Below are 13,211 nucleotides of genomic sequence, written 5' to 3'. Positions count from 1 at the left end.
ATATATAAGGGATGAGAATGTCTGTACAGCGCTGTGGAATATGTCAGTGATATATAAGGGATGAGAATGTCTGTACAGCGCTGTGGACTATGTCAGTGATATATAAGTGATGAGAATGTCTGTACAGAGCTGTGGACTATGTCAGTGATATATAAGTGATGAGAATGTCTGTACAGCGCTGTGGAATATGTCAGTGATATATAAGTGATGAGAATGTCTGTACAGCGCTGTGGAATATGTCAGTGATATATAAGTGATGAGAATGTCTGTACAGCGCTGTGGAATATGTCAGTGATATATAAGTGATGTCTGTACAGCGCTGTGGAATATGTCAGTGATATATAAGTGATGAGAATGTCTGTACAGCGCTGTGGAATATGTCAGTGATATATAAGGGATGAGAATGTCTGTACAGCGCTGTGGAATATGTCAGTGATATATAAGTGATGTCTGTACAGCGCTGTGGAATATGTCAGTGATATATAAGTGATGTCTGTACAGCGCTGTGGAATATGTCAGTGATATATAAGGGATGAGAATGTCTGTACAGCGCTGTGGAATATGTCAGTGATATATAAGTGATGAGAATGTCTGTACAGCGCTGTGGAATATGTCAGTGATATAGAAGTGATGAAAATGTCTGTACAGCGCTGTGGAATATGTCAGTGATATATAAGGGATGAGAATGTCTGTACAGCGCTGTGGAATATGTCAGTGATATATAAGAGATGAGAATGTCTGTACAGCGCTGTAGAATATGTCAGTGATATATAAGTGATGAGAATGTCTGTACAGCGCTGTGGAATATGTCAGTGATATATAAGGGATGTCTGTACAGCTCTGTGGAATATGTCAGTAATATATAAGTGATGAGAATGTCTGTACAGCGCTGTGGAATATGTCAGTGATATATAAGTGATGAGAATGTCTGTACAGCGCTGTGGAATATGTCAGTGATATATAAGTGATGAGAATGTCTGTACAGCGCTGTGGAATATGTCAGTGATATATAAGTGATGAGAATGTCTGTATAGCGCTGTGGAATATGTCAGTGATATATAAGTGATGAGAATGTCTGTACAGCGCTGTGGAATATGTCAGTGATATATAAGTGATGAGAATGTCTGTACAGCGCTGTGGAATATGTCAGTGATATATAAGTGATGAGAATGTCTGTACAGCGCTGTGGAATATGTCAGTGATATATAAGGGATGAGAATGTCTGTACAGTGCTGTGGAATATGTCAGTGATATATAAGTGATGAGAATGTCTGTACAGTGCTGTGGAATATGTCAGGGATATATAAGTGATGAGAATGTCTGTACAGCGCTGTGGAATATGTCAGTGATATATAAGTGATGAGAATGTCTGTACAGCGCTGTGGAATATGTCAGTGATATATAAGTGATGAGAATGTCTGTACAGCGCTGTGGAATATGTCAGTGATATATAAGGGATGAGAATGTCTGTACGGCGCTGTGGAGTATGTCAGTGATATATAAGGGATGAGAATGTCTGTACGGCGCTGTGGAATATGTCAGTGATATATAAGTGATGAGAATGTCTGTACGGCGCTGTGGAATATGTCAGTGATATATAAGGGATGAGAATGTCTGTACGGCGCTGTGGAATATGTCAGTGATATATAAGTGATGAGAATGTCTGTACGGCGCTGTGGAATATGTCAGTGATATATAAGTGATGAGAATGTCTGTACGGCGCTGTGGAATATGTCAGTGATATATAAGTGATGAGAATGTCTGTACGGCGCTGTGGAGTATGTCAGTGATATATAAGGGATGAGAAGGTCTGTACAGCGCTGTGGAATATGTCAGTGATATATCAGTGATGAGAATGTCTGTACAGCGCTGTGGAATATGTCAGTGATATATAAGTGATGAGAATGTCTGTACAGCGCTGTGGAATATGTCAGTGATATATAAGGGATGAGAATGTCTGTACAGCGCTGTGGAATATGTCAGTGATATATAAGGGATGAGAATGTCTGTACAGTGCTGTGGAATATGTCAGTGATATATAAGGGATGAGAATGTCTGTACAGCGCTGTGGAATATGTCAGTGATATATAAGGGATGAGAATGTCTGTACAGCGCTGTGGAATATGTCAGTGATATATAAGGGATGAGAATGTCTGTACAGCGCTGTGGAATATGTCAGTGATATATAAGGGATGAGAATGTCTGTACAGTGCTGTGGAATATGTCAGTGATATATAAGGGATGAGAATGTCTGTACAGCGCTGTGGAATATGTCAGTGATATATAAGGGATGAGAATGTCTGTACAGCGCTGTGGAATATGTCAGTGATATATAAGGGATGAGAATGTCTGTACAGTGCTGTGGAATATGTCAGTGATATATAAGGGATGAGAATGTCTGTACAGCGCTGTGGAATATGTCAGTGATATATAAGTGATGAGAATGTCTGTACAGCGCTGTGGAATATGTCAGTGATATATAAGGGATGAGAATGTCTGTACAGCGCTGTGGAATATGTCAGTGATATATAAGTGATGAGAATGTCTGTACAGCGCTGTGGAATATGTCAGTGATATATAAGAGATGAGAATGTCTGTACAGCGCTGTGGAATATGTCAGTGATATATAAGAGATGAGAATGTCTGTACAGCGCTGTGGAATATGTCAGTGATATAGAAGAGATGAGAATGTCTGTACAGCGCTGTGGAATATGTCAGTGATATATAAGAGATGAGAATGTCTGTACAGCGCTGTGGAATATGTCAGTGATATATAAGTGATGAGAATGTCTGTACAGCGCTGTGTTATATGTCAGTGATATATAAGTGATGAGAATGTCTGTACAGCGCTGTGGAATATGTCAGAGATATATAAGTGATGAGAATGTCTGTACAGAGCTGTGGAATATGTCAGTGATATATGTGAGTAATGTAAATAATAGCACTTGTTTGCACTGATACATTGTAGCAAACAGGGATAGCGGATCATCTGGTAGGTGTGACGCTCTGAGTCCTACCCTTTCCGCTTACAGTTTGCCGCCTCCGCCCCTCTCTGTCATTTCTGATGACGAGCCGCCATCCTGATGACGAGCCGCTGTACTGCTCGAAGCGCAGAGAATCATCTGCTTTTTAATGTGGAAAAGACCAAGGAGAACATCGGTGTGGAGGCAGGCGGGCTTCTGGTGCTCCGATGGTCCTGTCTTGGTTACGGCAGAGATGATCCGCCTGTCCCTCCAGGTCGGAGACGGTTACTCCTCATGGCCATGGGTCTGTGAAGGCAGAGGCGGTTGGACTTCTTTCTTCTATGCCCTAACCACATGAGAGAAGCGGGCAGCACCCGTTCCCTATTTGGGTTTCTGAGGGGCTGGGGAGTCTGTTGGTAGGGGACGCTGCTCTAACCAAATCTAGCGCCACATCCGTCTCCAGATCCCTTAATCGCTGGTTGCAGCAGATGGAATCCCTTATGGAAGAAGGTTCTCCTTATGACTCTTTAAAAGGCTCATTTACTGAAGGCAGTGGATTTCTTGTCAGATTCCTGCGGAATCCGTCAGGATGGCGGCCAGAAGGGCGGTATGGTTGAAGTCCTGGACAGGTGACACTGTGTAGTCTGTCCCTTCACGGTAACCTGATGTTTGGGCAGGATTTGGAAAGTATTTTAGAGAAGGCGCCAGATTCTTTCCCTTTCGGAAAGTTAAAAACTGAAGTTCCTTCAAGTCCAAAAGATCTGATGGAGAAGGACAGTGATCCAGAGGGAAAGGTCAGAAGATTGGGAGAAGCAGAGGGTGCTTGTTTAACCCCTTCCAAACCAGCGCCGTAATAGTACAGCACAGCGGGACGTGACTTGACGCCCAGCACCGTACAATTACGGCCCTCTGATCAGGCAGGAGCTGCGCTAACCTGATCAGCTGCAGGGGACCGGCTGTTCCCGTTAGCTGGACGCCTGCTGTATGCTCTGGCATCGGTGAAAACACAAATAACCCCTTCTGACCACGACATAGAAGGGGTTTGGTGGCATCGGGACCTGCCTTCTACAGGTGCTTAGGAGATCCAGGCCCGGTCTCATAGGCAACCTGTTAGTGTATGACTCTGTGTAATACACTAACGGGCAATGCATTACAATACAGATGTACTGTAATGCATTGCAGAGGGGATCAGACCCCCAAAAGTTAGTCAGAAATAAAGTTTTAAAAAAAAGTGTTTTTTATAAATAAAAATAGTAAAAAAGAAAGAAAAAAATGCTCCTTTTCCCCTGATTTTATAATTAAAAAAAGAAACACATATTGGGCATCGCCGCGTCCGTAACGACCGGCTCTATAAATATCACATGATCTACTCCGTCCGATAAACACCATAAATTAAAACTGTCAAAAAAAGCCATTTTTGTCACCTTACATCACAAAAAGTGCAACACCAAGTGATCAAAAAGGCGTATGTCCCACAAAATGATACAAAAAAAGTCACCTCATCCCAGCAAAAAATGAGCCCTTGCATAAGAAAATCGCTCAAAAAATAAAGAAAACTAGCTCTCAGAACAGTGGAGACACTAAAATTTTTATTTATTTTTTGCTAAAGTAATATAAATAAAAAGTATACATATTAGGTATTGCTGCGTCCGTAACAACCTGCTCTATAAAAATACCACATGACCTAACCCCTAAGGTGAACACCGTAAAAAAATAAAAACGCTGCCAAAAAAGCCAATTTTTGTCACCTTACATCACATAAATTGCAACACCAAGCGATCAAAAAGCTGTGTGCCCCCCAAAATAGTACCAATCAAACCATCACCTCATCCCGCAGAAAAGGAGACCCTACCTAAGACAATCAGTCAAAAAATAAAAAAGCTATGGCTCTCAGAATATGGAGACAAAAATTATATTGTGTAAAACTTAAATAATAAGTGTACATATTAGGTATCGCAATGTCCATAACGATCCGCTCTATAAAAATATACGACCTAACCCCTAAAAATAAATAAAAACTGTGCCAAAATTACCTATTTTTTTTGGTCACCTTGCCCTATAAAGTGTAATAATGGATGATCAAAAAATCATATGGACCCAGAAATGGTACCAATAAAAACGTCAACTCTTCCTGCAAAAAACAAGCCCCTGCACAAGACGATCTGCAGAAAAATGCTTTATTTTGTAAAACTGAAACAAAGAAAGTAGACATATTTGATATCAAGCAACTGCTCTATAAAAATAGCACATGATCTACTCCATCAGATGACTGTTGTAAAAAATAAAAACAGTGGCAAAACAGCTATTTTTGGTTACCTTGCCTCACAAAAACGTAATATAGAGCAATTAAAAATCATATGTACCCCAAAATAGTACCAATAAAACTGGCACCTTATCCCCTAGTTTCCAAAACGGGGTCCCTTATTTGTGAGTTTCTATTATTAGGTGCATCAGGGGGGCTTCAAATGGGACCTGGCATCTAAAAACCAGTCCAGCAAAATCTGCCTCCTAGAAACCATACGGCGTTCCTTTCCTTCTGCACCCTGCCGTGTGCCCGTACAGCAGTTTACGACCACATGTGGGGTTTTTGTGTAAACCGCAGAATCAGGGTAATAAATATTAAGTTTTGTTTGGCTGTTAACCTATGATGCGTTAAAGAAAAAAAATAGATTAAAATGTAAAATCTGCCAAAAAAGTGAAATTTTGAAATTTCATCTCCATTTTCCTTTAATTCTTGTGGAACACCTAAAGGGTTAACAAAGTTTGTAGAATCAGTTTTGAGTAGCTTGAGTGGAGTCATCTATGGGGGTATCCACTATGTAAGCCCCACAAAGTGACTTCAGACCTGAACCTGGTCCTTTAAAAAGTTGGGTTTTGGAAATGTTCTTTAAAATTTTAAGATTTGCTTCTAAACTTCTAAGCCTTGTAACGTCCTAAAAAAATAAAATGACATTTAATCAATGATGCCAACATGAAGTAGACATATGGGGAATGTTAAGTAATAAATATTTTGAGGTATCGCTTTCTGTTTTAAAAGCAGAGAAATAGAAATTTTGAAAATTGTTATTTTTTTATTTTTGGGATTTTTTCATAAATAAAGGTTAAATATATTGATCAAATTTATGACTATCATGAAGTACAATGTGTCACGAGAAAACAAAGTTATTACCACATAAAGTGACCTGTGTCAGATTCTCAAAAAATGGCCGGGGCAGGAAGGTGAAAACTGGCCCGGGGTAGAAAAGGTTAATCCCAAAAATTCTGAAGCTTCCATCTCAGGTGGAAGGAAGACTAAAGCTCTTCTAAATATTTTTTCTAAAGGTTACGATAGTTCGTCTTCCTTCACCCATAAACGTTTTCAGAGTAACCCCAATTCAAACATCGGTTCCTCTACAAGAAAATCTAGAAGAAGGTTTTGTGAATCTGTTGCTCAAAAGGCCATTATCCCGGTTCCTCGACTTCAGCAAAAGTCAAGTTATTATTCAACAGTGTTTTTGGTTAAAAAAAAAATAAAACAAAAGGGGGGATTCCATCTGATAATAAACTTGAAGAGCCTGAACAGATTCATAAAATATGAGAAATTCAAGATGAAATCCACCATAAGACTGTTCAAAGAAGGAGACCTTTTGGCTTTAATAGATGTGAAAGATGCGTATTATTATATTCCAGTATGCGAGAGAGCTCAAAAATTCCTTCGTATAGCACTTTTTCTGGGGAAGGATCTACCTCCTTTTCTGGTCCAAGTCCTCCCCTCTGGGATCGCCTCCGCTCCGAGGGGGTTTACAAAAGTAATGATAGAAGTAGCGGCTCATCTGAGAAGACGCAACGTCTTAACAATTACCTACCTAGACAATCTCCTAATTGTAGGAAGCTCAAAAGAAAGTCTAGAACGCAATCTGTTCCAAACCTGTCAGATGCTTTATCAAACAGGCTGGGTGATAAATTGGAAAAAATCAAACCCCTGTCCATCCCAAAGTTTAACCTTTTTAGGGATTCGCTTAGATTCCATTCTTCAGAAAACCTTTTTTCCTGCCCAGAAAGTTTCAAGCTTCTAGAGGCATTCAGCGTGTATGATCAGGGAGGCTATGAAACTGCTGGGCACGCTAACACCATGCATCCCGCAGGTAAAATGGGCCCAGTCCACACTCTGATACTCCAGCAATGGTTACTAGGGAGTTGGAATAGAAGTCGGGAGCAATTGATTCGAATTCGGTTATGGGTAAATCCAGATCATCTGAGGAAAGGGGTTTCCTGGAATCCCAGTCACCTGTAGGTCATCACAACAGATGCAAGCCTTTGGGGGTGCGGAGCTCATGGCTCTCATCTGTCTTTCCAAGGACAATGGTCCGAGGATCAGAGGACTCTCTTCAAACCAGAGGGTATTTTCTGCGGTTTGGGAAGCTCTGAAGGCACTATCCCAGAATATAGAGGGGAAGGACATTCAAGTAAGATGGGCTACCACCGTCGTGTTGTCCAATCTAAACCGTCAAGGGGGAACAAGAAGTGTAGGTCTAAGGCTGATGGCAGAAAAAATATTTTCCTGGGCAGAAGCTCATTTAAAGTCCCTTTCTGCAGTACAACTAAACGGATCCCTAAATACAAAAGCGGATTTCTTAAGTAGGGTTTCACTGAGGTCAACGGGATGGAGCCTAGAAAAACAGCTTTTTCTCCAGATTGCAGACTTATGGGGCACTCCCCAGGTGGATCTGTTTGCCTCAGCAGAAAACACGAAGCTCGCAAAGTTCTTTTGCCTAAACCCCTTCGACGGGAAGATAGTGGTGGACCCGACTTTCAGTTGGCATATGCCTTCCCTTCCGTTAGTTCCCAGGCTGCTAAAAAAGATCTGTCTAGACAGAGCCCAAATTACTTGTTTGTACAATTCCTAGGGGCGCATAATGGTCATAAAGCCACAAAGAATTCCCTGTCCAGATGGATAAAGATGTCTATATCTGAGACCTAGAAACCCTTGGGATTCTGACGGCCAACTCTCCAAGAAAGCAAACGCACCCATAGAGCAGATCTGTAGGGCAGCGACATGGTGAAGTCCTCATACTTGATACTACGGCCAGTCAGATGCTGCAGGCCATAGTCGCTCCCTAAATGAGAATTCATCTGTGTTATCTCCTGGTATGCCGTCATAGAGGATGAAAGGGAAAAACCAGATTACTTACCGCTAGTTTCCTTTTCATGAATCCTCCATGACGGTATGGGTATGTGTTTTGATATGTATGTATGAGTAGGTAAATGTTGGTGTAAATGGAAATAAAATGAGCCTCTTGAGGCAGTCGGTTCAGATGACACTGAGGAGGGCCACATTTATTCCTCCTACCTGGATGGAGGCGGTCATCTCTCATGGTAATGCCGTCATGGAGGATTCATGAAAAGGAAATTACCGGTAATTGCAGCGGAAGTAATTTGAGCGCGAGGTGTGAATGTGACATCACAGCGCCGTCGGCTAGAGGAGCCGTTCCTGCAGAGCTGTAATCCTGGGGACAGTTCACACCCGTCTCTGGATGGCAGCATGCTACACGCGTGTGATGTGTGCTGCCTGTACATTAAGCGTGCACTAAGGGGTTCACTTACTTTAGGGGTTCATCTGACCAGGGAGCAGATGTCAGCCAGCCTTTGAATTGGCCATCTAGCATGTTTCATTACACCAAAACCCAGGAGGTATAAGCCACCGGCGGGTCTGATGAGCTGGTCTGGCTGTAACCTCAGAGGTCAGGGAGAGAGACTTGACTCTCATCATGTCCTAATATGAGCACTGTACACCTGGTGTGCTCTTTCTGTTACTGAGGCCCCGCCCAGGGGGAGGAGCTTATCACTGGTATTATATACTGGTATACACCCTGCGGCGCCACCATCATACCCTATGTGTATATAGTCAAAGAGGAAATGTCATAGAGGAGGAGTCAAAGAGGAAATGTCATAGAGGAGGAGTCAAAGAGGAAATGTCATAGAGGAGGAGTCAAAGAGGAAATGTCATAGAGGAGGAGTCAAAGAGGAAATGTCATAGAGGAGGAGTCAAAGAGGAAATGTCATAGAGGAGGAGTCAAAGAGGAAATGTCATAGAGGAGGAGTCAAAGAGGAAATGTCATAGAGGAGGTGTCAAAGAGGAAATGTCATAGAGGAGGAGTCAAAGAGGAAATGTCATAGAGGAGGAGTCAAAGAGGAAATGTCATAGAGGAGGAGTCAAAGAGGAAATGTCATAGAGGAGGAGTCAAAGAGGAAATGTCATAGAGGAGGTGTCAAAGAGGAAATGTCATAGAGGAGGAGTCAAAGAGGAAATGTCATAGAGGAGGTGTCCCTAAGTGCTTTGTGGCCAGAGGCAGGAAAGCACCTAGCCTTTATGCTGCCTGAGGCAATAATTGAAACGGCACATACCCTCCCACCCCATGCAAAATTCTTCACCTAACCATTTCCATCTAGCGAGAAGTGTAACTTGACCAGCATGCACTTTCTATAATACCAGTGTCTTCTTATGTGGCACAAGGGTCTTTAGGCCCCCTCAGGCTCCTGGGCCCAATAGCGACTGCTACCTCTGCACCCCCTATAGCCCCTGTTTTCACCATATTTGCTAGGATCTGTGGAAAGGGTTAATGAATACTGAGAGACTTTTGGGACTTTGAATGAGAAGCTGGTAATTTTCCACAACTGCCCTAGGGTTTAAGGAAGACCATGTTTTGAAGGGAAAAAGCTGGACTTGTTTACCACCAAAACCAGACAGACTGACCTTGTGAATGTCTGGTTTTAGCTCTGTGTTTATGTCTGGAAACTTGTTTCTGTCTGGAAAACCTGCTGTGTCATTACCATTGAGTGTCATTGAAGCTCTAATGTAAGTCTATACCAGATGGAAAATGTAACAATGTATCTGTTTGTGGGGAGTTTCTCCCCTTCCACTAGAAGGTTCTAGTCTGTCTAGAACTTTATATAAGGAGAACAGTCAGAGCCCCTAGTGTGCTGCAGTTAGGGACCAGTGCTTGGAGGGGAGACTCTGCCAGATTACTGAGTGACCAGAAGAAGACACTGAGATGGGGATACGCTGCCACAGACCCTGGATCACCAGCCTTGGACCAGGGAACCAGCCTTCTGAAGAGAAACAGGGACAGCTAGCTCAGGCCTTTCCTCAGCATCAAACCCTTCTGCCAGGGAGGAGACTGGAGAAGCCGGCCCTATGCCTCGTCTCAGGGAGGAGATTGGAGAAGCCGGCCCTATGCCTCGTCTCAGGGAGTAGACTGGAGAAGCCGGCCCTATGCCTCATCTCAGGGAGGAGACTGGGAAGCCAGCCCTATGCCTCATCTCAGGGACGAGACTGGAGAAGCCGGCCCTATGCCTCGTCTCAGGGAGGAGACTGGAGAAGCCGGCCCTATGCCTCATCTCGGAGGAGACTGGAGAAGCCAGCTCTATGCCTCGTCTCAGGGAGGAGACTGGAGAAGCCGGCCCTATGCCTCGTCTCAGGGAGGAGACTGGAGAAGCCAGCCCTATGCCTCATCTCAGGGAGGAGACGGGAGAAGCCAGCCCTATACCTCGTCTCAGGGAGGAGACTGGAGAGGCCAGCTCTATGCCTCGTCTCAGGGAGGAGACTGGAGAAGCCAGCTCTATGCCTCGTCTCAGGGAGGAGACTGGAGAAGCCAGCCCTATGCCTCATCTCAGGGAGGAGACTGGGAAGCCAGCCCTATGCCTCATCTCAGGGAGGAGACGGGAGAAGCCAGCCCTATACCTCGTCTCAGGGAGAAGACTGGAGAAGCCGGCCCTATGCCTCGTCTCAGGGAGGAGACTGGAGAAGCCGGCTCTATGCCTCGTCTCAGGGAGGAGACTGGAGAAGCTGGCCCTATGCCTCGTCTCAGGGAGGAGACTGGAGAAGCCAGCTCTATGCCTCGTCTCAGGGAGGAGACTGGAGAAGCTGGCCCTATGCCTCGTCTCAGGGAGGAGACTGGAGAAGCCAGCTCTATGCCTCATCTCAGGGAGGAGACTGGAGAAGCCAGCTCTATGCCTCGTCTCAGGGAGGAGACTGGAGAAGCTGTCCCTATGCCTCGTCTCAGGGAGGAGACTGGAGAAGCCAGCCCTATACCTCGTCTCAGGGAGGAGACGGGAGAAGCTGGCCCTATGCCTCATCTCAGGGAGGAGACTGGAGAAGCCGGCCCTATGCCTCGCCTCAGGGAGGAGACTGGAGAAGCCGGCCCTATGCCTCATCTCAGGGAGGAGACTGGAGAGGCCAGCCCAATGCCTCGTCTCAGGGAGGAGACTGGAGAAGCCGGCTCTATGCCTCGTCTCAGGGAGGAGACTGGAGAAGCCGGCCCTATGCCTCGTCGCAGGGAGGAGACTGGAGAAGCCGGCCCTATGCCTCGTCTCAGGGAGGAGACTGGAGAAGCCGGCCCTATGCCTCGTCTCAGGGAGGAGACTGGAGAAGCCGGCCCTATGCCTCATCTCAGGGAGGTGACTGGAGAAGCCGGCCCTATGCCTCGTCTCAGGGAGGAGACTGGAGAAGCCGGCCCTATGCCTCGTCTCAGGGAGGAGACGGGAGAAGCCGGCCCTATGCCTTGTCTCAGGGAGGAGACTGGAGAAGCCGGCCCTATGCCTCGTCTGTATTGTTTTACACCTGAGTTCCTTCACTGGTTACTGCAGACTCTGACTCTCTGGACTTATTTCCCATTGGGGTGCACCACGCCTTACCATCCCTTCCGGAGAGCAGCAACACCTCGTGGTGACACCTCGATGGGATGCAGCGTAGCACTGGGGCCACCCCAAACCTGGTCACTGCAGGTGTCATAAAGGGGTGTCACAGAGAAGAGGTCATGGAGGAGGAGTCCTGGAAGGGGTGTCAGAGAGGAGTCATAGAGGGGGTGTCATACCCATTTTAATATGTTACAGATTATGGGAGCAGCCATCATTAAATTTTTACTTTGGGCCTATGAATGTGACCGCGCCAAGGAGGTCAAACCTCTGACTGTCGACCTGCCGGTAGAGATGAGACCCTACAGGAGGAGAGGACAGCTAGAGACAGCTGCTGACACTGAGAGACACCCGCCTGCAGGTAGAGATGAGACAACTTCCTACAGGTGGAGAGGACAGGTAGAGACAGCTGCTGACACTGAGAGACACCCGCCTGCAGGTAGAGAGGACAGGTAGAGACATGAGTCGCCTGCAGCAGCTTCTTACATTATAAGAGTCCTGGAAGTAGAGCAACGGTTCTCCACTGAGGATCTCTCCCCGGCAGTCTCCGCACTGAGGGTCTCTCCCCGGCAGTCTCCGCACTGAGGGTCTCTCCCCGGCAGTCTCCGCACTGAGGGTCTCTCCCCGGCAGTCTCTCCACTGAGGGTCTCTCCCCGGCAGTCTCTCCACTGAGGATCTCTCCCCGGCAGTCTCTCCACTGAGGGTCTCTCCCCGGCAGTCTCTCCACTGAGGGTCTCTCCCCGGCAGTCTCCGCACTGAGGGTCTCTCCCCGGCAGTCTCCGCACTGAGGGTCTCTCCCCGGCAGTCTCCGCACTGAGGGTCTCTCCCCGGCAGTCTCCGCACTGAGGGTCTCTCCCCGGCAGTCTCCGCACTGAGGGTCTCTCCCCGGCAGTCTCCGCACTGAGGGTCTCTCCCCGGCAGTCTCCGCACTGAGGGTCTCTCCCCGGCAGTCTCCGCACTGAGGGTCTCTCCCCGGCAGTCTCCGCACTGAGGGTCTCTCCCCGGCAGTCTCCGCACTGAGGGTCTCTCCCCGGCAGTCTCCGCACTGAGGATCTCTCCCCGGCAGTCTCCGCACTGAGGATCTCTCCCCGGCAGTCTCTCCACTGAGGGTCTCTCCCCATCAGTCTCTCCACTGAGGATCTCTTCCCGGCAGTCTCCGCACTGAGGGTCTCTCCCCGGCAGTCTCCGCACTGAGGGTCTCTCCCCGGCAGTCTCCGCACTGAGGGTCTCTCCCCGGCAGTCTCCGCACTGAGGGTCTCTCCCCGGCAGTCTCCCCACTGAGGGTCTCTCCCCGGCAGTCTCCGCACTGAGGGTCTCTCCCCGGCAGTCTCCGCACTGAGGGTCTCTCCCCGGCAGTCTCCGCACTGAGGATCTCTCCCCGGCAGTCTCCGCACTGAGGGTCTGTTCCCGGCAGTCTCCGCACTGAGGGTCTCTCCCCGGCAGTCTCAGCACTGAGGGTCTCTCCCCGGCAGTCTCCGCACTGAGGGTCTCTCCCCGGCAGTCTCCGCACTGAGGATCTCTCCCCGGCAGTCTCCGCACTGAGGGTCTGTTCCCGGCAGTCTCCGCACTGAGGAT

The sequence above is a fragment of the Bufo bufo genome, chromosome 7, assembly GCF_905171765.1.
Source record: "Bufo bufo chromosome 7, aBufBuf1.1, whole genome shotgun sequence".
Lineage (NCBI taxonomy): Eukaryota > Metazoa > Chordata > Amphibia > Anura > Bufonidae > Bufo > Bufo bufo.
The sequence above is the reverse complement of the archived record's forward strand: the minus strand, read 5'-3'. Positions refer to the sequence as shown.